The sequence below is a fragment of the Xyrauchen texanus genome, chromosome 9, assembly GCF_025860055.1.
Source record: "Xyrauchen texanus isolate HMW12.3.18 chromosome 9, RBS_HiC_50CHRs, whole genome shotgun sequence".
Classification (NCBI taxonomy): Eukaryota; Metazoa; Chordata; class Actinopteri; order Cypriniformes; family Catostomidae; genus Xyrauchen; species Xyrauchen texanus.
In genome coordinates, this window is record NC_068284.1 from 36057555 (window position 1) to 36085279 (window position 27725).

Below are 27725 nucleotides of genomic sequence, written 5' to 3' on the forward strand. Positions count from 1 at the left end.
GGATTTTGGGACATGTATCATGGTAATACCAGTTAAATACCATGATATGTATATATAAATATGGGAATCTTTAAGCACTTTGGTATATATCAAAGTAGAATGGTTTCATCATGGTAGATTTCTAAAATGCTATGATAATTATATAGGAATATGTCAATCATAAAATACCATGGTACAGTATTTTGGAAAGTAGCATGGTATTTCTACTTGATACCACTGTAACTGCAATTCAGTACTGTATGTATCAAAGTAGCATGGTCTTACCATGTTTTTGGACATGCACAGTAACATGGTAATTCCATGGCTTTTTGGAAATCTACCATCATAATACCATGTAAATACCATGTTATAGGAATATGGTAATGTTTCAGTGTTTCCAAAGTTGCATGCCATTGTATTATTGCTTTTTGGATATGTACCATGGTAATACCTTGGGTTTTTGGATATGTATCATAGTAATACTGTGTAAATAGCACGTTTAATGAATATGGTAATGTTTCAGTGCTTCAAAGATGCATGTAATGTTTGTATGGCTTTTCGGACATGGACCATGGTAATACCAGGTAAATACATGGTATATAAATATGGGAATCTTTCAGCACAATGGTATATATCAATGTAGCATGGTATTATCATGGTAGCTATGATAATGATATAGGAGTATGATAATCATTGGTACAATAACACGGTACAGTATATTGGAAAGTAATGTGGTATTACTACATCATAACACTGTAACAGTACTTCTTTATAACGGTTGCCACTCTGCCCTCTAAAACAAAAAAGAAAAAACACACACACACCGAGTGACTGCTCCATAAACATTCCATCACTGGAAACACACAGCCATATGCGCACAAATAGACATGTAAATCCATAAACCCCACATGCACACAAACATGAGAGACACAGTGAAATGCATTCAAATCTGCTCCCCGTGCTGAGAGTCAGTTTGCGCTGTAGGAGCGTTTCCTCTCATCGTCAAACAAGAGGAAAGAGAAAGAAAGGTAAGACAAATGATAGCAGTGACGTTCGAAGCGGGGAGGAGAGAGTCCAACCGTTCCCTCTCTCCTCTAATTATCTTATCTGATCACACATGGCAGCTGCGAAAACATGAGCTGTAGGTTCAGGTGGAAATACTTCTCTAACCAACCTGCAAACGCACACTCTCTGCAAGAACAGAACAAGCCACTGGGTTTCTATGACCCCACCACAGCTTACGGCACGCACCTCAGAAAGTATTGAATGCATGGAAATCCCAGGTTTGAAAATATCACAGGAGTCAACATGCTTCAGCATGGGTGGCAGTGACATCCAAAACAAAGAAGATGAAAAAATATCTATGCATATCCTTGCCAGGGTGGATCAAATCTCTATTAGAGGAACTTAAGACAAGAGAAAAAGACTGAGGATGACAGAGAAAGAGAGACCGAAAGAAAGAGTGCATGTAAGGTAACCCAAGAGAAAGAAGCCAAGGAATAAAAGAACACAGGGTAGTTTCTTTGCAGAAAGAAAATGTAATCCAACTCACAGACACATGTAAACACACAACGAGACTTGAGCATGCTACTTTAAGTTCTCCAATGCACTCAAAACATACACAAAAAGGCACACACTGCTTACACGAACACTTGTGATGGTCTATCCTGCCGAACTCAGTCTGATGTCACTCCTGAAAGGATGAAATGAGAAAAACCCAAAGGAATAAAGGACAAAAGCAGCTCCTCTCTTTGTGAGGAGCAGCACACACTAGTTCTTTCTCTCTTCTCAGGTCTCTCCCTGCTGAGGAGGCTTCCCTGCTTCTCCCCAGAGATGTAACCCCCCACCCCCTCCCTAAGGTTAATCCCTGCCGTGGTAGCCTCCGTCCCACTCCGCACTCCTTTCTCCGTCCTGATTATCACGATCCGAACTCCTCACGCACTCCCGGCTCTGTGGCCCATGGACAGCGGAAGGAAGAGAGAGAAAGGGAATGAGATACATGGAAAGAGAGAGGACGAGAAGAGAGAGATGAGAGATGGTAATGTGGGCAGCAGTGTAAGAGCTGCTTCATGATGAAAGGTGATCCACTGATCTCATCAAGCAGGGACACCAGGCAAAAAGAGAGAGAGAGAGAAAGAAGGAGAACACGCCCCTTTCCCCACCTCCTGATGCATTCTCCTCCCTACAATCTTTCACACTTTCTGCTGAGCCAATAAGAGGAGAGCTACTCTAAAACACACACACACGCTATGAGTCTCCAGCCTGTTACTTCCAGCTCTCTGATGCCTGCTTTGAAAGATAACCTGACTCCAGCTTGAGTTTGAACAACATTATGAGGAATATGAAGTATCTAGCTATTGGTATGCCGTATTAAACATATTCAATCTGAACATAGCACAGGAAGTTGGCATGAAAACAAGATTTTTTTTCTCATCATTTTGAAGAATTAGAAGGATGTTTTGAAGAACATTTCATTTGTCTTTTTATTGTGACATTCGCTTTCTGCATCGAATCTGCTCTCCTTAACCGACAGTATGTGTTCCCAAAATAACATCACTGGCAAGTGGGTAGTCATTAAGCAGAAGCTTTTATACAAAGTGATTTACAGTGCAATTACTTCAAGGACAATCCTCATGAAACAACCTGGAATTAAGTATCTTGCTTAGTGATTTTAATTGTCTCATAATTTACTCATTCTCATGCCATCCCAGATGTGTATAACTTTCTTTCTTTTGCTGAACACAAATTTTTTGAAAAATATCTCAGCTCTGTAGGTCCATACAATGCAAGTGAATGTAAATTTGAAGGTCCAAAAAACACAAATAAGTAATCCATATCACTCCAGTGGTTAAATCCATATACTGAGAATCGATATTATAGGCTTGGGTTAGAAACAGATCAATATTAATGTATTTTTTTACTATAAAGCTCCACTTTCAATTTCACATTCACACATTCATCACCCACTGAACAGGGAGGATCATTTAAAAAATAAAATAGGACTTAAATATTTAACTGTTTCTCACTCAAACCTATCATATCGCTTCTGAAGACATGAGGTCTTCAGAACCTCACACTTCTGCACTATTATATGTACTTTTGTAGATTAAGTAGTGCGAGTACCATGTTTACACTGAAAATGCAGCAAACAGAAGTGTATTTTTAGTGATGATGCACTTTTTCAACCGTCAAAACAGAGAGTGGATGTTGGACACTTCATACACTCAGCGGATGCGGCTTGCTGTACATAGCGGAAGGAACGGAGTTACCTGGCTGCGATGCTGGATTTAATAAACAGTTGTAAATAATGAAGAATGTAGCAGCTAGTGAAACTAGAGTGGATAAGGCACCTTATAAATGTGAGTTGAATGCTTTACCATCACCCCAAGCTATGTGAATATGTATTTTGTTTAAGATACAAGTGTTGAACTGAGGTTGGCTAACGTGCTAAAGATAGCGGTAACATATTATGTGCACTTGAAAAGACACATCCATCAGCTGTTAAACGGTGAATGCTTCTGTGTAGTACAAATTTGTTAAATGTTTAATTTGGGATAATAATACATTTAGGAAATTCATACACTACATGGCTGAGTGCACTGTATATTTTGTAAATGAGTAGGGTATACTGTGTCGTTCCGGACACAGCTATGGATTTAACCATAGTAGTGTCCCAAACTATGGGAGTCATGTGGATTACTTTATGCAGCCTTTATGTGCTTTTTGGAGCGTCAACATTCTAGCCACCATTCACTTGCATTGTATGGATCTACAAAGCTGAGATATTCTTCTAAAAAATCTTTGTGTTCAGCAGAAGAAAATCATACTCATCTTGGAAGGGATGAGGGTAGGCAAATTAAACTTTTTGTTTGAACTAATCCTTTAAGGGAGTGATTGATAGTTCATAGAGAGCCCATTGCGTGATTCCTTTCAGCCATGGGTGTAAACACGGTGGTGCTATAAAATCATTGTTCTGTTTGAGCATCTCAACCAAGCTGACACACCAACACTGGTTCAACCCATGGCACTAGTTTGGGGCAGGACAATATGTTTAGAGTATACAGTAAACATGCTTAAAACTTTCTATTTTTGCAATTCCATTTGGTGATGCTCATGGTGCAGAACTTACACACTTAAGCTTTAAAAAATATATATATTAAAAATACTATATTGGTAAACCACTAATACGAATATTTGCATGGGGATTTCATATACTACTCCATATAAGATTTCTAATCCATGAACTAAACCAACCAGCTTCGAGGAGAATCACTACATTACAATGTTTTTTTTTAAGTATTAATACAAATATTAAGTATTTGAAAATAGAACAAAAGTTAAAAGACTGGCTTAACATCTTTAACTAAGTAATTAATTACAACAATCCCATGAAGTACTGCAAATGACTGTTGTTGATTATAAGTATAGAATCGATATATTCAGTATAAGTATATTTCAAAATATTCAGATGTTTACTAATATATTAGTTTGAGGACATTACAATTAAAGAACGCAGTTTCTTCGCTGCAAATCCTTTCAGGATTAATCATGGATAGTATAATTCTTCACCAGGAATTCCATTATTAAACATGTATTTAAAAAACATTACATTGAAATAACGCAGACTGATGGCTTCAGCAGATGCATATACAAACAACCTCACGGTACGTCTGTCTTTAAAGGTTTTTAAGTTATTGTTAAAAATCAACTCCCCTATTGAGAAAATGTATGAGATTTTCTGGAACCACACTGTTGCACTCTATAATGGATAAAGCCCTGCTTTCATTTACAGGTCATTTTAGAATGTCTAGAAAAGTTGATCTAGTTTTCTGGATATGTTTTTTTTTTTTGTTTTGTTTTGTTGCTTGTTATTTAAGCAACATAAAAAACACATCCAATTTACTAGAACTACTCTTAGACAACCTTTTGGTAACCTGAACCAGAACTTTACCCACTGCACCACACTACCCCCAACACTTTTAACAGGCACACTTCTCAGTCAAGCTCCAGGTCTAGAATAAACACCATCGCCCTCCGTCATGCAAGCCCTGTCAAATCCAGAATGCACTCAGATCCCTCTGAGACACCCTGAATGTACTCAGTCTTTCAGGGTGACATGAATTTCCAGACCATTTCCTCCAAGGCCACACACACAACACGAAAGGTCTACAGCAGTAAAGAGAGTGTGTGTGTGAGTGTGAGAGAGAGAGGGTAGGAGAGTTAACTAGTGGTCATGTGCTCCCCCTCTCTCCCTCGAGCTAAAAACTCAATCAGTCTTTTCAGATGTGCTGACCCCCTCTCTGAGGAAGCCCAGTCTGAAGGAAGCAAGACTTGTCATGAAAACATACACAATCGTGCAGGATCAACTACACCAGACATGCTTTAGTGCCATTCACCTTTACTCTAAATATACAAGCCACCACTTTTGTGGAAAAAAAGACCCTCTACCAACTCTGAAGAGGCAAATGTGACTGAACACCCTCAAAGGACTGTAGTGTGTGAAAATGTATACGTAAAAAACGAAAACGAAAAAAAAAAAAAAAAATCACAGAGCTACCAAATTTGACTACAATGACCAAGCCAAAAAAATATGATGACCGCTGATGGATTTTGAAAAAAAAAGATACAGTTTGATTGATGATAACTGCAAGAACAACTTGATTTGTACATTTTCTGAAGCAAATCTGAAGGGTGTTGTGGATGGTTGCCAGTAGTGCTGGATATCTATACATATTTCTCAATCCGATTCACTTCCGATTCAAAACTCTTTATTCAATTAGATCCCGATTTTTATTTGATTTGATTTGGGTATTGGGTATTTTTCAGATATAATGTCCGATATATATATATATATGATGATTCTCAATGACTTTTTTGATCTCACATCAAAATCCTAACTAATTTGAGTTTTCAAATAATGAAGCCAGAGAAATAAAAAGTCAGAAATAAAGCTAATACAAAGAGGTGATGTGCCTAACAACGCATTTCAGCCATGACTATATTCGCAATATAGCATAGCCTTTCGTAATGTTTCTGTTATTATGCATAATACAGGTTTATTTGTAAGATGTTGTGGAGAGTATTGTTTTAGGAGTCATTCTGCAGATTCTGGTTGACAAAGCCCTAATAGATAGTTTGGCAGTAAAGAATATTCGTAAAAAGGCTCATTAAACTGTTGGATGCCATGTACTACATGTTGTGCTCCTGCAATATTTATAATCTAACAGCAACACACTTTTGAATATGTACCAAGGATCACACTGTGACTCCAAGTGCTTCTGTTACATTGAAGTGCGTGATTCTATGTCCGAGATGCACATGAGCTTTTTTGAACGGTGCTGCATTGGAGCTTTTCTTGTTTATAATTATGAGGTTATAGTTTTTTAATCTATTTATTTGCTGAATATCCGTTAATTACTATGTTAAAAGGCAGAGCTTATCATCTATACAGTATATCCCTATGAAATACATCTGATTGGGTTCAAGTGGCCATAATGCATCCTTACTATGTGTTCCTTAATTAGATACTTAACTAGTCAGTTATGAAATTTGGTAGATTTGCACGTCCCTACCTTTTACTGCAAATTCTGCATTACTGAGTAAAACAATTCTTATGTCAGACACAATTGTTCTTCAACAACCATTTCTTTCTAAGAAAAAAAAGGGTTAACTACTGTATATCATAACATAAAAATGCAATATTACAGAATCACAATACTTAAAAAATCACACCTCAAATTGGATCAGCAACAAAATAATGCTGTAATATCAAATTTGTGGTCTTTGGCAATTTCCAGCACTAATGTCAGTAGCATAAATGGTACTGGACCAGTGAGAGCTAAATTTGAACTTTTAGGGTTAAGAAGAATAGTAGTAGTGATTGCCTTACTAAAACTGCAGAACTTATCAATGATGTCCACATGAAAAAAACAAACAAACAGACAAAAACAAAAAAAAACTTTATAAATGCCATTCGTGGAGCTCAACAAATTGGCCTTTATAAACCCACTAAAGCAATAAGCCTTGCAAAAGAGATTGTGACACTAGTGTGTGTGTTTTTTTTTTTTTTTTGGTGTAGTCTCCAACCAAACTCTAGACCATTACTCAGCCTTTATCTTTTAAATTGTCTCTCTCCTGTGACCCAGCCTTGTGGCCAGCTGTGTAAATTGCCTTCTTGTTTTCTGTTTCAGGACATTTTTAAAAGTTTTGGGCCAGCATGTGGTGGGGAAACAGTAGAGATGGGAGTGGTTTGTGTTAATCTATAGGACAATGGAGGGAGACCCCCTTCCATGAAGAGATAATGGCCATGTGGACCTGAGTGGGATTCAACTGAGTGGCCCTCATATAATAGAGGGACTTTGGAGTGGGAGAGGGGGGCAGGCACACCTCCTGGTAAAACACGTGTCACAAACAAAGCCCCTAAATAGCATGCACCATTGCTGGAGGACAGAGAGGTGGAGGGGCAGTAAAGAGTAGAGTAAAGGGGAGTTTAAGAGGATGCTCATCTGGCAGTTACCAAACTGCCCCTGAACAGATGGCAAACACACAATGGCAGTGAAAGAGAGTAAGAGAGTGAGTGAGAAAGAGAGAGTGATGGAAACATACATGGTGACAGATTGATTAATATTCTGTTTTTGTTATATGGTTGACACATTACACATATTCACCAAGCTGACATAAACTAAGACACAAAGAAACAAGTTTTAGATTACACTTATAGGTCACACGTACACACACCCCTCAAGCGCTCAGATCTATTAACAGCACGTCCGTGCCCCACACACACACACACACACACATACAGATGGATGTATCCAGGAGGAAGCAACTATTTTGCCCTCAATGGCTGCTTAAATCATTGTGTGGAAGCACATGGAAAACTCTGCCTCCCCCCTCCAGAAGGGTACCCGGTGCAAACAGACCAGCTGGATCCACACTGATATCATTGCCCACACCCAACATGCACAAAAACCTTTGCACATACAAATTTTACTCAGAACTTATAAATACAAACAATCTGGCATGTTAAATGTCTGAGATCAGTGATGAACATAAATGATGGTCAAAGGCAAAATATAAAATGCAATGGAACAATATTTACAAAGTAATACCTTATTTTGTAGAGGGGGGGTCAAAAAGAAAATGTTCGCCTATGATATAAAGCCAAACTACAAGTAAAAGAAAATAACCTTAGAAAAATGGCAGCATCGTTATTTTATTTTTACACAGAGATAGGTTAGTCAAATACTAAAATCATCTGAATTCAGTTCTCCTTGTTCCATTACATGCCAATGGTGAGAATCCAAATATCACTTAAATAGCACTTTTTTTGCTAGAGTGCCTCTAACTCCAATTGAAAACATTTTAATATCCCATTAGATTCACATTTAGAGAGAAAAAAAAAACTTTCCTTTATATATGTTCATTTTTAATGCCCTACAGTATATGGTTAGATCCCAGTGATATGGGGCTCTCAGTGGCATTTAATATTTTGGATTTGATCATATTATTATTAATTATTTTACCAGAAACAATGTTTGACCTGGGAACCTCTTGATAAATTGACACAAAATAACACAAAAGGAGAAGTTAGGCAGAATGTACATGATACAATAGTGAATGGTGACTGGGACTGAACAGTCTGCCCAACATCTCCTTTTGTCTTCCATGGAAGAAATTATGTAATATGGGTTGGAAAATTGCAGAATTTATTTTTGGGTGAACTATCCCTTAAAACATGAGTTATATCAATTGCAGTTTGATTTTACACTTGCTAAACTAGCTTGAGTCAGAGGGAGATCGCCCCTCCTTCTGCCCTTTCATGCCCTATGTCACACTATATTCTGTCATTCAAAACCATGCGTTTATGGGAGTCACGTGGCACCATACTGGGATCGGACATGTGAATGGCGAGCTTGGCGCACTTTGCTAGTTTTTAATTCTTTTTACGACATAAACTTGTGAGATTCGATACAACCTGCTACATAACTGTTCTATAAAGTCAACATGTCAAAGAATTAAAAATCTTCGGGCTCTGGAGATATTAAAAGACACCTACGTGCTAAAGCTGATATCCCAGACAGGGCCGCAGACCAGAGACTCAATTTGGATGGTGCGGCAGGAGAGATTCAACATCAGTTGTCCATCTCTTCTGTAATGCTGGCAAAGGTCAATCGATTACTGCGATGAGACAAAATTCACTGCATTGGTTACAAGAAACAGGGACATCGAAAAACGTATCGTTTACCTGGAGTCATAGGAGAGGGCATTATCAGATTAATTGGCGATATACCGAAAAGGACAGCGATAATATTTACATGGCCACAGCAAGCATTGTCTTTCATAGAGACAATGGGGCGAGTAAGCCATTTGGTGTTTTTCGTGTTGCCCCCAAGAGAGCTTCACTCACTGAACATTCACTTGACTGTCCAAGGAAGTTAGGCACCTTTTTGTTTATTTTTGTTCTGGCTCCTCCTATTGGCTGGAGTTTGTTTTGTGGAGTATTTTTTGCAGAACATTGTAAGGATTAGGTCATCTGTCGTTTGACTGTCCAAGGAAACTGAACAGCTTTTTTGTGTCTGTGTGTACTAGTTCCGCTAGAGGCTGGAGTTTGTTTAGTGAAGGATCCCATCTTCGAGACAGTTTTGTGAATTAATCTACACATTCTTTGTGCTTATTCTGCCTATTCTCCCAAAGCATGTGTAACGGTCCTCTTTGGATCAGTCTCACTATATTGTGTATGTGGAGCAGCATCTGCACATGGGGAAACCAAGCTGAATCAGGATAGGCATGTCGACATCACGGACAGAGACATAAACAGCCCACAGCAGTTATCAGAAGTTCTGCTGTGGATTACCCAGAAATCGTTATTTTTAGCGCCACAGTGCAATGTGAAAATGACGCCAGCAGAGGGCACTGTCCCCATTTATGCAGCAATTTAAAAGAACCCATATACAACCCGTTACATACACCCCCCTAAATTTCTGCTAAATCAGGGAAGCGCATCCAAAAACAGAGAAAACAGAAGAAAGAAGAGAAAAAAAAATGGGATTACATTGAGCGCTACTGCGTAATAGTCAGTTACAAAACTTCTCCTACAGAGATATGCAAGGGTAGGCTGGTACCAAAGCCTAAACCTTAACAGAGACACAAGAGATGCCGTTTACACCTCTCCTAATTGACACAGCTCAAGAAAAATAACTCCAGAGAAAAATGGAGTATCTGTCTACACTCTTGAACACAATTACTCAACTGTACATTATAAAGTCTCAGGCTATACTGCAAAAACATTTTTCACAAAAGTAACAAAAGAACCAACTGAAGACCTTGAATCTTCCACAACCTGGTCATTCATCTCACAAATTAATCTCTTTGGAGGTTTAATGGCCCTACCAGTCCAAGTCATAGTCATGTCAGGGAATACTCGCTTTGGCTGGGTGCAAATTACAGGCTCAACTGATTCTGAGTCTACACTACTGGGAACATGTGAGTGTGCATCAGCTGGTGAATCTGTGGGGAGCTGTATGGGGTGACTGTGGGCAGACTGATCGTCCAGGAATGATGACTGGCTTGTATCACTGTCCCGGCCAGTACATAAATGACTATCTTCGACCACATCATCCACATGAGTATTTCTCTTCTGCGTTGGATGAACTGGGTAAGTCGACAACAACTTCATCAGGTCCAGCATTCTTTCCAGATTGCAAAATCCACTGCAATGTTTTTTCAGCACTGTCAAGTCAGTCATGTGGCAGAGCATCACCATGATCAGTTCCAGCACAAACTGACAGGGAATCAGACAACAGGTCAGCATCATTGTCTCTCAACAGGAAATTAACAGGAAGGAGTAGGTTTCGGTGAACTGTTTTTTCTTTGCCAGTGACTGTGTCCTTCACACGACAGACATTGATTGCTGATCTTACTGACAACACTTCGTAAGGAATTGACTCCCATTTGTCTGCAACTTTACGTTTCCCTCTTTCACCTCTGTTTGCCAACAAAACCCTGTCACCAACAGTCAATGGAGAACCTTTTACCTTGCGGTCGTAGAGCTTGGCATGACGAGCCTGTTCAGCTGAACTGTGCCTCTGAGCAACCTCTGCTGCCTCACTCAGGTCTCTTTTGAGGTGGGACACGAACTCTGAATAGGTAACGACACGATCATTCTTCAGAGCATGTTGGACCATTACATCAATCGGGAGTCTGGGGATCCTCCCAAACATGAGGTAAAAGGGTGCAAAACCTGTTGTTTCGTGGACAGTGCAATTATAACAGAATGTCAGCACTCTTAATGACTGGGGCCACTTTGCTTTGGACTTGGGGGGGTAAGGCTCTAATCATGTTCCCCAAGGTTCCGTTGAAACGCTCTGTGATCCCGTTACCCATTGGGTGGTAAGGGGTAGTGTGCGATTTCTTTATCCCAGCCATATCCAACAGTTCCTTGATGAGCTTACTCTCGAAATTAGCCCCCTGCTCAGAATGCACACGCTTTGGGAAACCATATATGCAGAAAATATCATCCCATAAGCGGCGAGCCACTTGTTTCGTTGACTGGTTTCTACAAGGAAAAGCAAAGGCCATCTTGGTGAAATGATCCGTCGCCACGAGAACATCAACAGATTTGTTGTCTCCCTGCTCTGCTGTCCAGAAATCAATGCAAATCAATTCCATGGGCTCTGTGGTGTGAATGTTCTCCAGAGGAGCACGGGCATGAGGCTCCGGCGCCTTACCAACAATACAACGCTGGCAGTTTCTGACATAATGCACAATATCATGCGCCATGCCTGTCCAAAAAAACCTGTGTCTGGCCAGTGAGAGTGTGTGTGAGCATCCTTGGTGACCTGCAGCATCATGTATGCCATGAAGCACTTGTTGTTTCAGGCAACCTGGTACAATGAACTGGTACAGCTTGTTGTTCATGTTGTGATCTCTTTTCACTTTAAATAGCATTCCATCTTGCAGTTTGAGTTTGTTCCAGTGCTTGAGCAGCTTGATTACACTACTGAGGCTCCTTTGTAAGCTCACGTTTGTCAGGTCTCTTGTGTCTCTGGACATAATAAACCACTCTACTCACGGTGCTGTCCTGCTCCTGCATAGTCAGAAGGGTGCTTTTAGGCAGAGCAGTGGCACCATCCTCTTTCTCCAGATGAGGGATGACTCCCGTCCCCATTACACGGCTTGTCCCGCCAGAGCAGTGTGCATCCAAGAGGGCGGAGATTTCATGAGATGTTAACTTGCCCTGGGAGAGTGGGTGAGAGAGATCAGAGCTTGGTTCAATATCTGTGTTCACAAATTGACAGTTGTTTGTGAATCTGAAAGCGTCTTGAACTGTTTCATCCATTAAACCATTCAGTTGATTTAACAAAGCATGGTATGGCTCAGTCACAAGGCGATGACTGACACTAGACTAGACAAAAGGCTCCCTGCTGAGTGCATCTGCCACTACATTCTTAGCCCCTGGCACATACTTTAGATCGAAACTATAGGATGCCAGCTTCGCTACCCAACGCTGTTCACATGCATCGAGTCTTGGTTTGGTGAGTATGTATGTGAGCGGGTTGTTGTCAGTCCAAGCTGTAAAATGACGCCCTTTCAACCAGTAATGGAATTTGTCACATACTGCCCATTTTAAGGCTAAAAACTCAAGCCTGTGCGCGGGGTAGTTCATCTGGGAGTGTGAAAGTGTCTTGCTCGCAAAAGCCACCGGCTTCGCCATGTCACTTCCTCTAGGGATCTGTGAGAGTACTGCTCCCAACCCATCGAAAGACGCATCCACGGCCAATATGAAATGGTCATCAAAATCAGGGTGAGCTAATGTTACACTTGTAAGCAAGTCATGCTTTAAAGTCTCAAATGCACATTTGCATTCTTCAGTCCAGTCTGATTGTGTGAGTTTAACATTTACAACCCCTCTCTTTTTAAAGCACTGCGTGTCTGGCTGGGAGATGAGCTTAAAGAGGGGCTTCGCCTTGGCTGAACATTGCTCAATAAAATGTTGATAATACAACACAATACCCAAAAATGATCTGATTTTCTTAGGACAAGGAGTGACGCCATCGGAGTCCATTAAATCAGACACTTGCACATCAGTGATGGCCTGAACTTTCTCAGGGTCAGTACAGACTCCGTCTTCACCTACAATGTGGCCCAGGAATTTCACAGACCTTCTCAGAAAATTACATTTCTTTGGTGAGAGCTTCAAATTGTGGGTCTTCAACCTGGAAAACACCATCTCCAGCCGGTCGAGTGCAAGCTGCTCTGTTGGAGCAAAGACCAAAAGATCGTCAAGGTAACACAACAGACTGGTGAAGTTCTTGTCACCGAAAATCGACATCATCATCATCCGCATAAATGTAGCGGGACTGTTTGTGAGACCTTGGGGCATGCGATTGTATTCGTGGAGTACGAATGGTGATGAGAATGCTGTATACTTTTTGTCTTCCTCATGTAGTGGCACATTGTAAAAACCGGATGTCAAGTCCATGGTGGAGAAGAAAGCATTTCCACCTAGAGCAGCGAGTGCATCCGACTGATGTGGGAGAGGATGAGCATCTTTTACTGTCCTGGCGTTGAGCCATCTGAAATCATTACAGATCCTGGGGTCGCCATTTTTCTTCCACACAAGTACTAAAGGTGATGCGCACTCACTGTTAGACTTTCTTATTATGCCACTCTCCTCCATGTCATTCAGGGCTGTCCGCAGCTTCTCATAGTGACTTGGTGGTATCCTGCGATAAGGTAGACGAAACGGTTTGTCGTCAACCAGACGGATCCTGTGAACAAAATCTTTTGCCAGACCACAGTCCATCTTGTTCCTCGAGAATATAGACTCATGTGCTGTGATGATGTTGAGCAGTTTGTTCTTCCACTTGAGAGACACTTCACATGCACTTAGGTCTAAATCGTTCAATCCCAGGTCCCTCAGAATGGTGGTCAACTCCTCTTCTGATTGTAGAGGTTGTTTGGGGACGTGACAGGACTGGGCACTAGACTGGACGTTACACTGGACACTTTCAACCTCTGGGAAATCCTCTACTGCAATGCATGGGGACACATCAGCAATTTTTGCATTCCTTCTCAGTGTCACAGGGCGATTAGTGGGGTTAACTAATTTAACTGGAACTAAGCCATCACCAAATAGGGGTGCTATGACTCGGCCGACCAAGATCTGTTTAGGCCTGGAGTTAGACTGAGTGGGCACTATGACTACGGTACTACCCACAGACACCATGGCCTTGCTAGGGAGTTTACCCCAAACTAGATATTCACTCTGTGGCTGCAATGTTACACTGCCTGTAAGTTTGGCTGTACCCACTTTGTCTGGCACAATATCACCTTTCCACCTATCTGTGTTAGAGAGTAATGACAAAAACTGGAAGGATTCATTCATCCCATCTCCGCTTGGCATGGTCATCAACTTCCAGTAGCCGACGGTGGTCCTCAGTAAAGTCAACAGCGGTTTGATGGCATTGCTGCCAAGAATCAGTTCTTCTGTCTGACCAGGCACAACCAAAACAGGGATCGTCATTTTACATTCATAAACGGAGACTGTGACATCATATATCCCTTTGGGGGTAACTCTGTGACCTCCACATCCAACAACAATGACATTATCTGCTGAAATCTTTATCAAGTTAGGATTGGCTTTCAACAGGTTAGCTTCAGCTGCTTCGCTTATGGTGCATGCCATAGAGCCGCTGTCAATCAGTGCTCTCAGCGTTGGGCCATTTTCTACAGACACAGGAGTATAGAACAGACTGTCAGTCACAGGGACGTGCTGTAAGGATTGAAAAATAACAGTCTTGTCAGAAGGGGCAATACTTTTTTGTACCTCGTATACAGACTCATAATCCTCAGTATCACAAATGGGAGGCTGACTAATTAGATCTACACTGCCCTCCCCCTCGCACAGATCTGTTAGTTTCCCTGATTAGATGGAGGTAGAGTAGCCCGTGACACAGGACAGTTGCGTCGGGAATGGCCGGGTGACAGGCACTGAAAACACAGGCGATGCTCACGGCAGTGGACTAGGGCAGAGTGAGCTCCATCGTTACAGATAGCACAAGGTAAGGCATCTAAGCCATCAATTCTTGGGAGTCTGGCATTGCGACGACCTGAGTTAGGCTGTCGTATGCATGAATTGCGAATTAAAACTTTCTCCAGCATGTCGATCACTCTCTCTAGATTAGCCTGGTCTGTAGATCCACACTGCTGTAATCCGGGTCACGGCACCAATGTTACGGTCCTCTTTGGATCAGTCTCACTATATTGTGTATGTGGAGCAGCATCTGCACATGGGGAAACCAAGCTGAATCAGGATAGGCATGTCGACATCACGGACAGAGACATAAACAGCCCACAGCAGTTATCAGAAGTTCTGCTGTGGATTACCCAGAAATCGTTATTTTTAGCGCCACAGTGCAATGTGAAAATGACGCCAGCAGAGGGCGCTGTCCCCATTTATGCAGCAATAAGCATTGCTTTCTTTTCTTTTTTGTTATAATTTTGGTTGATTGTATTTTTTTACTTTAATGTGACAATGAATCAATAATTCTGGTAAATTCCTTAAGTTTATGTTGCTGACTAAAAAATTAAAAATGGATTCTCTCCATATGTGCCTTTCTATTTTCGTCATCAATATTCCTACTGAACAATAGGACTGGGAACAAATATTGATTATCCAATGCGTCATGATCAGTGGTGTTTGTAATTAATTTACAAAGTAATTAGTTACTGTAATTGACTGACTTAAGTACATTATAATTTTATGCTTATTTAATTTGGAATGCCCAATTCCCAAGTCCACGTGGTGGTGTAGTGACTCGCCTCAATCCGGGTGGTGGAGTGGTGGAGGACGAATCTCAGCTGCTTCCGCATCTAAGACTGTCAACCTGTGCATCTTATCACGTGGCTTGTTGAGCTTATTACTGCGGAGATATAGCGAGGTAACCCGTTGTAACTCTACCCTCCCTAGCAACCGGGCAATTTGGTTGCTTAGGAGACCCGGCTGGAGTCACTCAGCATGCCCTGGGTTTTGAATTAGCAAACTCCAGGGGTGGTAGCCAGCGTCTTTACCACTGAGCTACCCAGGCCCCCTTTTATGCTTATTTCTAATACATTATTGATGTAGATTGCATGAATTATGGCACTGTAGGAGAAATTTGAGGTGCTGAGAGTATGACTTGTGTGAAACAATAAATGAGGAAGAAATATAGACATTATTTTGAATTTGTTGAGCAGAAAAGATTTTATAAGTAACTTAAAATTACAAATGTGATTACTTTTTCAATGACGTAATTACTGTCTCTTTTAATATCTTTTCAGCTCTTTAGAGTCAATTGTTGATCATGAATAGCACGGATGATGTAAACAAGCCTTTCGAGTTCTCTCGTGTTCTCTATGTGTGCTCATTACAGAACTGATGGTTTTCTTTAGAAAGTACCGATTTTTAGCAAGTGTTCCCCAAATCAATGTAAATACTTGTAAATAGTATACATTATGATTAAACAACAAACATGTAACAAAATACTGCTGTAAGAAGCCATTACAGGGCCAAACACCAGCATGTCAACCACTGCACAACAATAAACACAACCTAAAGATCTCTGAACAAGCTCAGATCATGCTGCCCAAGGATGGATTTGAACCCATGACATTCCGTTCTGGAGTTCAGTGTGCCATCCACTATACCACACATCCAAAGGGCTGCTAGTCAACAAATGGACACACAGGCAAAAATAGCAATTTTTTACATCTTTTGACCCATATGTGGCACTGTCACGAAACTCTGCATGTGCCCTCAGACCATGGTCGTCATGAAGCATACTGAGTTTCATTTCGATAGGACATAGTGTTCCCGAGATACAGCCTCAAATCCGTTTTCACGGCCACCTTGTTAACTAAAATTTTGCTTGGCAGAACTGGGTAATGTTTGAAGGAATAGTAGTTAAAAGACGATTAATGACATAATCCAAGATGGTGGCCACCGTAATGGGATCTTGCATTCAAAACACTTGTAGTGGATTTCAAGGGATTTTAAGATGTGTTCTTCTAAGTATTTAACTATATCTAACCTGAAACAGTGACCTAAAAAGAGTATGTTTTTGATGCAATGCACCCAAAATGCTACACAAGCATGTCTGATGCAGGTGTACATTGACTGGTCTTTAAACAAGCCCTCATAATAAATCTCTAACTGATTGACAAATTCACTTGCAAAATGGATTGTCGTGAACTGTTCAATAATTTGGTAATAAACAATACATTGTATTCTAAAGCCGTCTTATCAATGCTTAACTCTTCTGCCACAAGAATGTAATGCATTTTAATTAACTGAATATAATAAATATTTGAATCAATTGACAGCCCTAATATATATATATATATATATATATATATATATATATATATATATATATATATATATATATATATATATATATATACACTCACCTAAAGGATTATTAGGAACACCTGTTCAATTTCTCATTAATACAATTATCTAATCAACCAATCACATGGCAGTTGCTTCAATGCATTTAGGGGTGTGGTCCTGGTCAAGACAATCTCCTGAACTCCAAACTGAATGTCAGAATGGGAAAGAAAGGTGATTTAATGCGTGGCATGGTTGTTGGTGCCAGACGGGCCGGTCTGAGTATTTCAAAATCTGCTCAGTTACTGGGATTTTCACGCACAACCATTTCTAGGGTTTACAAAGAATGGTGTGAAAAGGGAAAAACATCCAGTATGCGGCAGTCCTGTGGGCAAAAATGCCTTGTTGATGCTAGAGGTCAGAGGAGAATGGGCCGACTGATTCAAGCTGATAGAAGAGCAACTTTGCCTGAAATAACCACTCGTTACAACCGAGGTATGCAGCAAAGCATTTGTGAATCCAACACGCACAACCTTGAGGCAGATGGGCTACAACAGCAGAAGACCCCACCGGGTACCACTCATCTCCACTACAAATAGGAAAAAGATGCTACAATTTGCGAGAGCTCACCAAAATTGGACAGTTGAAGACTGGAAAAATGTTCTGATGAGTCTTGATTTCTGTTGAGACATTCAGATGGTAGAGTCAGAATTTGGCGTAAACAGAATGAGAACATGGATCTGTCGTGCCTTGTTACCACTGTGCAGGCTGGTGGTGTTGGTGTAATGGTGTGGGGGATGTTTTCTTGGCACACTTTAGGCCCCTTAGTGCCAATTGGGCATCGTTTAAATGCCATGGCCTACCTGAGCATTGTTTCTGACCATGTCCATCCCTTTATGGCCACTATGTTCCCATCCTCTGATGGCTACTTCCAGCAGGATAATGCACCATGTCACAAAGCTCAAAACATTTCAAATTGGTTTCTTGAACATGACAATGAGTTCACTGTACTAAAATGGCCCCCACAGTCACCAGATCTCAACCCAATAGAGCATCTTTGGGATGTGGTGGAACGGGAGCTTCGTGCCCTGGATGTGCATCCCACAAATCTCCATCAACTGCAAGATGCTATCCTATCAATATGGGCCAACATTTCTAAAGAATGCTTTCAGCACCTTGTTGAATCAATGCCACGTAGAATTAAGGCAGTTCTGAAGACGAAAGGGGGTCAAACACAGTATTAGTATGGTGTTCCTAATAATCCTTTAGGTGAGTGTATATATCCCATATGTATACCTGCAGTGCTTGGCCCCTAACTAATGGATACAATAGGGGCTACCCACCTTTGGTGTTTGGTCCATAACTAATGGATACAGTAGGAACTAGGCACCTTCGGTGCTTGGCCCCTAATAAGAAAACCAATGAAAACAATAACTTTTGGTGTGTGGCCCCTAAATATAATACATATAATATATTATCATTTTTATTGATGGAATATTAGTACATTTTATATAAAGTTCAAATGTGGCCAAAACGATGAAACACAAATCAATTATTTTTTGTAAAATTAATATTTTTGTAATGCCCCTAATTAGAAAGTCCTCTGTAAATCTGGGAGAGGATTTCTTTCATATGTAAGCGAAATGGAAATCATAACTGAAATATACCCATATGAATCGATATCGAATCAAGTGTACGACAGTTCAAAAATAGCTAACCATATCCTCTTCTGTGCACACTTAAAAATTGTTCCTATATTATCTTAGTTTGGAAAGTCTACTTTTATATCAAAGCTAACTATAGGTAAAGGGATAGTTCACCCAGAAATGAAAATGATGTCATCATTTACATCATTTACATTGTTCCAAACCTGTATGGCTTTCTTTCTTCTGTGGAACAGACAAGGTGTTTGGCAGAATGTTAGCCTTGGTCACCATTCAATATTACTATATGAAAAAAGTGAAAATTGTTAGCTGAGGCTGTCTTTCCCTAACATTCTGTCAACCATTTCCTATTGTGTTCATACAGGTTTAGAACAACATGAGTGTGAGTAAATGATGACAGAATTTTCATTTTTTGGGTGTAAAACCCCTTTAACCGGATATAGTGCCCATCTAAAGCTTCTAAATCAAATTGGGCACTTGGCTATGTGTGACTGCTGCCAGGTGCAATTTCTGGTTTCCTGTAAAATCTCATTGACAGACATATTCACACATTTGTTCACAAATAGAGTAGTGTGAGGAGAAAAAGCTGAAAAATCCAAAAGGATACACAAACACAACACTCAAAGGGAGGACAGACAAACCACCACAACATGCACCTAAAAACAGACAAAAACACACAGCCCAGACAACAAACAGGACATTCCAAATAAAAACGTCTCGGTTACCTACGTAACCTTGGTTCTCTCTAGATGAGGGAACGAGTATTGCGTAAGCTAGCTTACGCTACGGGAAAGATTCATCTTTTCTGAGATATTGAAGCCAAAAAATTATCCTTAATTTTGTATCATTTGTCAACGCAGTGCAGCAACTGCAGACCTTGAGCGGGCTAGCTAGCGAGCTCATTGGTTGCTCTGCGGCAACTGCTGCAGCCTATAGACGAACTTGCGTGAACTCGCGCCCAATGAGAGGCGCCCGCGCGCTCACTGTCCCAAAGCCCGCCAGAATGGGCGTGGCTAAGGTGCATATAAGCGCAGTTCGTAGGCTGGAACCCTGGTTTTCATTGAATGAAGCGAGAAGCCCAGCCCGCTGCCACACATATGTCCTGAATGGAAATCCCTGGACCATGCCCACGAGGAGGCCATGCCTCTGGACAGTGTCTGTTTCGAGGTGGCGAGACCCTTGGTGCGCCCTCCGAACGAAACGAAAAGCTGCTCAGCGCGTCTGAAAGAGGCGGAGCGTGCAGTATACAATCTCAGTGCTCTGACTGGGCAAAGGAGATTTGTGTCATGTTCGCTATCGGATGCTGGCAGAGCCGATAGAGAAATAATCTGTGCTCTGAAAGGAGTACCGATCACCTTGGGGACATAGCCGTGTCTAGGCTTTAAAATGAACTTGGAGTCACTTGGTCCAAACTCCATACACGCAGCGCTGACAGACAGCGCGTGAAGGTCTCCCACACGTTTAACTGATGACAGGGCAGTCAGAAAAACGGTTTTGAGTGAAAGGTATTTCAAATCCACGGATTCAAGCGGTTCGAAAGGGGGGGCTTTCATAGCTTCGAGAACTACAGAAAGATCCCAGATAGGAACCGATGGGGGGCGCGGGGGTTCATCCTTATAGCTCCCCTGAGGAAGCGGATGACCAGCTCGTTTTTTCCCCGTGACTGGCCGTGCAGGGGTTCGGCGAACGCCGCGACGGCCGCCACGTACACTTTGAGCGTGGATGGGGATCTGCCCTTATTCAACAGCTCTTGTAAAAACACAAGCAGTGACGACACCCCACATGTCCGTGGGTCCAGGTCTCTGTCGGTGCACCATTTTGAAAACACCGACCATTTGGACGCATAGAGTATTCTCGTGGAAGGGGCTCTAGCGTGTATGATATTGTTCATTACTCCTTCTGGCAAAGCGACGGGTAGTCGTTGATCACCCACGCGTGCAGCGCCCAGCGCTCTGGGTGGGGATGCCAGATCGTGCCGCGAGCTTGAGAGAGGAGATCTGCTCTCACTGGGATGGGCCACGGGGCTGTCAGTGACATCTGCGTAAGCTCCGGGAACCATGTCTGATTCTCCCAGCGCGGGGCTATGAGGAGCACCAAGTGACGCGTTTCCCTGATCCTCTGCATTACCTGTGGCAATAGCGAGACGGGAGGGAAGGCGTAAAGCAGGCGGTTGGGCCAGTCCTGGGCCAGCGCGTCCTCGCTTTTCGAGAAAAATACTGGGCAGTGAGAGTTCTCTTCTGACGCGAAGAGGTCTATCTCTGCTCTGCCGAATATTTGCCATAATTTCTGGACTGTTTGAGCGTGCAGGGACCATTCCCCTGGGGGAACATTGTCTCTGGACAGTCTGTCTGGGCCGTCGTTCAGGTGGCCTGGCACGTACGTCGCCCTCAGCGAGCGCAGGTGGCCCTGGGACCAACTTAGTATGCGTTTTTTCAGATGGAAGAGGTTCCTGGATCTGACACCGCCCTGATGGTTTAGATAGGATACCACAGATCTGTTGTCCGAACGGACCAGGACGTGGTGACCCTGAATGACCGGGAGGAAGCGCACGAGCGCGTACTCGACCGCTATCATTTCCAGACAATTTATTTGAAGGAGCTTTTCCTGAACTGACAGCGAAGGCGAGCTCTGCATGCCCCAGTCCCAGGCAGACAGCGCAGATGATGTGGCGGTCTCCGGCGCTGAGAGGGGTGCGGCATGAACCGCAGGTGCGAGGCATCTTCAAAACGACGATTGTGCTCTTTTGTGAAGTTCACTGAGGAACTAGTTTGCTTTAAAAAGGATACGTCGCCGGATGGCGTAGCTCGCAGGATGGCTGAAGGTGGCGGCGGCCGGCTTCTTCGAGCGCTGTCCAAGCTTGCTTGATGCCCCTCGAACGGCGACGCGGCTTCTTGCAGTTTCAGAGATGCGAAGAGCTTCGCTGAAGAGATGAAAATCAGGGTTCCAGCCTACGAACTGCGCTTATATGTACCTTAGCCACACCCATTCTGGCGGGCTTTGGGACAGTGAGCGCGCGGTCACCTCTCATTGGGCGCGAGTTCACGCAAGTTCGTCTATAGGCTGCAGCAGTTGCCGCAGAGCAACCAATGAGCTCGCTAGCTAGCCCGCTCAAGGTCTGCAGTTGCTGCACTGCGTTGACAAATGATACAAAATTAAGGCTATTTTTTGGCTTCAATATCTCAGAAAAGATGAATCTTTCCTGTAGCGTAAGCTAGCTTACGCAATACGAGAGAACCTCTCGTAAGAGAACCTCAGAACACAATCACAGAAAGCAACACTACAGACGCACTTAAACCACAAATACTACTAAAACACATGCCATTGCCTTCCAGTTCCAAACAGTGGCTAACAGAAAAATGTTTTGTACAAATATTGGCCCAAGAGATTTGGTTTGATCTCTCTTTCAGCTTTGATTGGAGCATGATGATTCTGTAGCTTCAATATGACATCTGATCGTGGAGTACAGCATCGGGCTGTAAATTGTGAAAGGGCATACAATCAATGCCATTAAGTGGTGCAGAAGAGCTGCAGAGCTTAGATGGAAGGATGGGAGATAAAATAGATGATAGATAACCTGACACAGACATTCTTTCCTTCCCTGCCAGAAATCTCCTTCCTTTCACCCCCTCCCTCCATATTTCAGTCTCGCTTTAATCTTCCATTTCACATACCAACTTCCTTCCCTGTATATTCCTATAGGAGGGTGTTTCATTTCAAATCTCCCATCTTTGCAGGTGCTGCCTTCAAGTCATGTTGGAATGATTGTATTTACGAGATAACATGGTCACACAGGAAATCAACATGTTGCTACTCCATGGAAATCAACTCCATACTGCCTAATTACTGACAAGCAGCATAACCCTTCAGACATTTTGGCATCATTTTAACCTGTCACCTTTCCCTCTAGTGCTACTGTTACAGCCTGAGAGACACAGATTCTGTTCCCATGGGAACCAGGTAGTAATCGTATTTAGATAAACAATTGTAAACATAATTTGGAGGTTGCATTTTCACTCAAAAATGTCATATTTACTCCATTGTTAGGTTTAGGGTTGGGGTTTGGGCGTATCGTTAATAAAATATGCATGCCTGTTCACTGTACTACCTTAGTTACAACTAAAAATACAACTTGCGATAGGCAACACTCTGTGGACATTTCACCTGGAAACTGAATCTAACACATGCCCATATGTTCAACAACACTCCCAGCTTCAGCCACTTGGGGGCAGAGTTTCCAATTTCAGTTAATATGGATTTCAGTAGCAGAACTTGTGACTTACGCCACCACAATGTCATATTCATCATCCCTTACGAAAATCGAGATTTCATGGCAAATTTGCCGCAAACTTGCCGGAAATTGGCCACTGATAATTTTCACATGCAAATCAGCTTTGTGGGTAAATTTGTGGCAAATTTCCATTGTTGCCAAAGGTTTGCTGGAGGTTTACCAATACCAGAAAAGAGCAAACTTCTTGCAAATATCTGCAGCAAATCAAAAGCTAATTTGCATTTGAAAATAACGAGTGGCAGCTTTGCGGCTAGATTCGATTTTTTTGTAAAGGATTTATTGAGTGTGTTTACATGCACTTTTAAAGTTTGATAACAGTAAAGCAATCATTTGTCTTTTTAAAGGGGTCATGAATTGCTTTTTTATATAATTTTATTATCTTCCCTGAGGTCCAATGATAATGTTATAAAGAAATTCTGCACCAAAACCATCACAGTTGAGAAATATATGATAATGTTCCACCCTGTTTTTGGCCCTCCATCTGAAACACTGGGTTTTGGCCTAAGTGCCTTCTTAAAACTTCAGTGTGGCAACTATAAATGTTCTTTTTATACTGAGAGGAAGTTTTGAGTTCTGATGTTTACAGTATGTTTTTATTGTACAGTAAATATCAAAGACAATTGATTCTCCATTTCATGGCCCCTTGTCATGTAAATGCATTTGTCCAGATAATGTGATTAAAGATCAGTTATGTCCAGCATGTAAACATGTTAATTGAACCGCAATAGGCCTCAGCATTATACACATGCTCCGAAAAACAGAGGTTTCACACAACGAATGCAACTCAGAGAAGAAGAGCAACAGCAGCAACAACAACAACAACAACACATGCGTGTTTTTCATTCAGAATTGATCCTCCCTATGCCCTATTCCCTTCAAAGACTTCACCATCCACTGTGAGAGCTTTGGAGAGCTTAAAGGCTTGGGGCTCAAAAATAATGTTTATTGGTAACTCACCTTTTAAGTAATTTTTATTGGAACTATAATAAATGTTTTCCATGATCTTAAATGGACTATTTTTACTAATTCCATCATAAAATACAAAAAAGAAGATAACAGATGCATACTATGGCCAAGGTTAGCACACTAACATTAGCGCCATTATTTTAGTACACATTATCTATGGCACCTATCTCACTTTCAATTATCATTGAAGGGTAATAACAGCTTCTTTTAATGATCTCATGTGAATTCCTTTCATGGAATGAGGCAGAATGCATAATTGAATTTGCAGTCTGAAGCAAATGACAAGTACAGATACAGAACTGTTTCAACTATTCAGACAGCATACCTATTAACTACCAGTGATCACTAGAAAAATATTAACAAACCATCCATCCATCCATCCATCGTCAACCGCTTATCCTGTGTACAGGGTCGCGGGGGGCTGGAGCCTATCCCAGCTAACATTGGGCGAAAGGCGGGGGACACCCTGGACAGGTTGCCAGTCCATCGCAGGGTATTAACAAACCATATATATTCATAATCGTCTATTTATTCACAACATCTCTCCTCAGTCTAAATATTATTATTATGCTTTACAGAGTTTATAAGGGTGAAAGTAAAGCAAAGCAGAGCTCATTTTGTTAGAACAATCCAGAAGCAAACAATCACATCACAATAAGAACAAATGATAACGTACATCTGATTTGCACCAAAATCAACACATAAAGAATGTAAGAAATGCACGTGGCTATAACGTCTTCCATGCTGTTGTGCCTGATGTGTGCGTCTCGCTGTTTACAAGCTTGTTAGCTGACTACTTTGACTTTTTCGACTTCGTCTGCGTCACTTGACTACTGACGTCCTTTCTTCACCTATTCAAAACCTGCAGTAGTTCAGTTATTACTGCCTATGTATACATACTCATTGAGACTAGATATTCAGAGTTGTAGGCATGTCAATTCAAGAATAATGGTGGAAGCAAATAGTTGTTGATATGATTATGTTTTCATTGTGAATGTTGACTGCACAATTTAGGGTGTGTACAAACTATAGTTTAAGCTGCATTAGAGAAAACTGTATATCCACAGATTTTGATCCATCAGGGAAGTGTGTCACAATATATAGAGGAAAAAACACAACACTCCGACCATGCACTCTAACGTATTTATCCCGAATAAGGAGAATGTCAGATAGACAGATCCGAATTTAGAAATCAATCTCATTTAATTTCTGCTTGATATCATACTGACCTGACCCTTTCAAGACCCTCAAAACAAATGTTACACATTCCTATCAGTCAAATTCTCTGTCATGAAGAATAGCTTTAAAGCTTGCCAGATAAATAATACACATTTAGACAATTTATGGTATCTCCTAATGCTGATCCTTTATTATGTTGTACTTTTTCCAGAAAATATCAGATTGCACAATGCATCCATTTTATTCCCACCAAAATCAGTAAAACTCACATACCACAATTACAGCATGATTTCAGTATGCAAACTTCCACACTAGCTTGGCAGAATTGTGTTGTTCTGTGCACATACTACAAAGGGATCTTACAGCATTTTCACCATCCCTTTCATTTGAGAACATGTCCTCTCTAATCCAAGTGTCTTTGTGTGCCATGATGTCCTTGTTTTCTTATTGAGGTTCCGGCCCTTTGCACAACAGCAGTGGCCCACAGTGGTGGTGTGTTTGTGACTTATAGTGAGGTCAGGGGAGGGGTAAAGGGTCAGGGTTAAATCAGCTTAATGGCTCCTCGTTCATCATTTTCCCCCCATGAACCCAACCCCTGATCGCCGTGACCTCCATGACAGCTGTTGATCTGTGTGTGACCCCAAAACCACCCACAATAAAATGATTCACCCTGTCATAGCACCACCTCCATTGGCCCTATTACCTTAATCGGCATAGAGTGCATGTGTGTTTAATGGCATTGTAAGGATAATACTTATAAAGCTCCATAAGATTAGATTGGTGTACAGTAACAGTATGGCGACCCTTTGCACTCGTTGCCCCCTTCGTGATCAAAGGGGGGAAAGTAGAATTTTGAGCGTACCTATTATTTATTGTATATTAGCGACCATGGGTTATCAAAAAAAACACCAGTAAAGTATTCCATTTGACATGTGCTCTATTTTCCAAACATTAAATAGCTTTGTGTAATGAACAGACTAAAATGTCATTATTATTCAAATTCAATCATTCATACTACTAAAATTGGAGTGTTGTATGTACTACTTTTATGGCGCTTTTATAAGTCCTTTTGAGTGCTTTTTGGAGCTTTACAGTCTATGTTCACTATAAATAGTCATTGTATGGTGAAGTTCCTTCAAACTTTTACTTCCTGTTCCAGCTAGCATTTTTAAGAGCTTATCAGGCCTCCAAACAGAACCTGGCTAATTGGCTGTGTGTGTATGTTTTTCCACTCTCCGTTCTTTTAGTGTTATCAGCACAAAGGCTCTGTTCTATTAAAGCCAAAAAGCTGACATGTGTTCTGGGTGCCAGCCCCTGTTAATTCAACCCTGGGCCCCGACAAACACAGAGCAGTGGATGGGATGTCTGATTTGCTCATTCTTTCTGCTGCTGCCTCCCTCTCGCTCTCTTTCTCTGAAATATTCAGAGACACATTGGCTCCAGTTACCTACCTGGCCACTGGACGAGGGCCTGTAGATCCACTTTCCGACCACAGCATCTCCAAGGGCAACAAGTACAGGGTGTGTTTGTGTGTAAGAGAGAGCTCAAATTTGTTTGCAATGGTCTACGCATATGCAGAAGGTGAAGTTTCCTTTCCTCTCGCTTACATGTGTGTGTGTGGCCACTGCCGGACATTTTCTGAGCATTTTGCATTATTTATCATGCTGCTCTAGGACTCTTTAATTAAAAAATGGCCGCTCCATTCAGCTAACTCTACATAAAGCCATTCTGAAACAAACAACCTCTGAGTCTTATAAAGACCCTCCAAGACTCATCAGAGAGATCAAGGAGACAGACTTTAGGGTACCCCCATCAACAAGTATTTTTTCACTGAGAGCCTTAGGCCCTGTTCCAAATGGCACAGTTGATGTGGACTTGCGGTTTTGTGGCCTTCATTTGTGCATTCCTGTGAAGTCCATGAGACAATAGTTTATCCCTTTTGACATTTTTGCACCCTGAGGGGTACTCGCAAGCGCCCCTTTGCACCCTCAATGTGCCCTTTGGCTGAGCCTGCATCAGTGTGGGCTCCAAAGCGGACTACTTCTTAACAGTCACCGCTACTGATCCTCTCAACCAATCACAGCAGACAGTAATTATTAAAAATCGATTTTAATAATTCTTTACTGATTGTCAATGGTGGATCACTTGCTTATCATGTGTATATAGAATCACTTTTAAGTCTGAGGAGTAGACCTGGTTCAAAACTTTGTTTTATTTAATTTTCCAGAGATATGTAATTACTCCTATTCAGTTTATTGGATAGTTTTTCTTGGGTAAG

At 41.5% G+C, this 27725-nt stretch overlaps 1 protein-coding gene across 5 annotated transcripts in view; it reads right to left on the bottom strand.

Annotated features, from left to right (window-relative positions):
• The window catches only part of LOC127649526 (SPRY domain-containing SOCS box protein 4-like), a 121042-nt gene that overhangs the window by 63156 nt on the left and 30161 nt on the right, over positions 1-27725 (bottom strand). Inside the window, exon 1 of one of the 5 annotated variants that reach the window (XM_052134673.1) lies at positions 9038-9159. The exons of 2 other annotated variants lie outside the window; for them this stretch is intronic. The gene's annotated coding sequence lies outside the window, so the exon portion shown is untranslated. Of the gene's footprint in view, positions 1-1230; positions 1592-1623; positions 2367-9037; positions 9160-27725 lie in introns of those variants that run through there. 2 more of the 5 variants (XM_052134668.1, XM_052134672.1) reach the window with 2 other exon arrangements.